Source organism: Neophocaena asiaeorientalis, unplaced genomic scaffold, assembly GCF_003031525.2.
Source record: "Neophocaena asiaeorientalis asiaeorientalis breed wild unplaced genomic scaffold, Neophocaena_asiaeorientalis_V1.1 scaffold212, whole genome shotgun sequence".
NCBI classification, from domain to species: Eukaryota; Metazoa; Chordata; class Mammalia; order Artiodactyla; family Phocoenidae; genus Neophocaena; species Neophocaena asiaeorientalis.
In genome coordinates, this window is record NW_020174046.1 from 4,344,433 (window position 1) to 4,345,673 (window position 1,241).

Genomic DNA, 1,241 nt, shown 5'->3' on the forward strand with positions numbered 1-1,241 from the left:
CCATCAAACAGAGACAAGCCTCTCTTAATGTTCTGAATAGGATCAATTGCATTCCCAGCACTCAATAAATAAATAAAGGAATAATTTGCCAGTGAATGGCACCTGCAGGCTAGAATTCTTCCTTGTACAGTATAAAGCTTGCTGCAGAATTCAAATCATCTTAAATCTTAGTTTGGCAGTATCTGTGATCTTAAGAAAAGTTTCATCTTCTTAAATCTTAACCTCAGAAGTTAATTCCTTCTTGTTGTCCCAGATAACAGCCAAAGCTGACTAAATCGTGTAGTACACAAATTGAGTATAATGCCTGATGTTTCAGAAAGTGTAGGAGAATCCCTAAGGGGTACTCAAGTCTTCACTTCTTGCATGTTATATGCCAGTAACCAGATTAAATCTCAAAGAGAAACCTTGTTTTGGTATAAATGATCACCTCAATATCTGTTACATTTGTGTCAAAGCTACCTGTTTCCATTTTGTTTTGGAGACAACCTGAAATTTTTGTAATGGCTTCCATCATTGAACAAATAATTTAGAGAGCCTAGTATGTGGCAGGCAATATTGTAGGAGCTGAAGAAACACGCCAGAGGAAGGCCCTTGTTCTTACAGAGATCATATCCTACAGAGAAGACGACAGGCAGTAAACAAGTAAATAAATAAGGGAGCCAATTTCTGGAGGTGGTAAGTGCTATGCAGAGAACAAAACAGTGCAGTGACAAAAGAGAGCTGGGGGAAGTGCTTTTGATTGGGCTGCAGAGCTAAGACCTAGATGATGATGAAGGACCTGGCCCATCAAAGACCAAGAGGAGGAATATCTCATGCAGATGGAAGGGCCCAAGGTAGGAATGTGGTGTCTGCTGGAGGAAAGCTGGAAGGAAAGCCACTGTGCCCAGAGCACAGTGGGGAAGCTAGGGGAAGAGACTGGAAAGGTGCTCAAGCTTCATAATCTTCAATCCCCAGCTCCATGGAAATCAGAATTCCAACAGCATTGCTGTACTGCCATAGCAGCATTCACTGAATGCAGTGCGTGACTATTACAGACTGAATTGTGTCCTCCCACCCCAGATTCATATATTGAAGCCCTAACCCCCAGAATGACCATTTGGAGATAGGGCCTCTAAGGAGACAACTAAAGTTAAATGAGGTCCTAATTCAATACGACCAGTGTCCTTATAAAAAGAGGAAGAGACAACAGAGAGCTCTCTCTCCCTCTCTCTCCCTCTTTCCCTCTCTCACTCCTCCCTCCA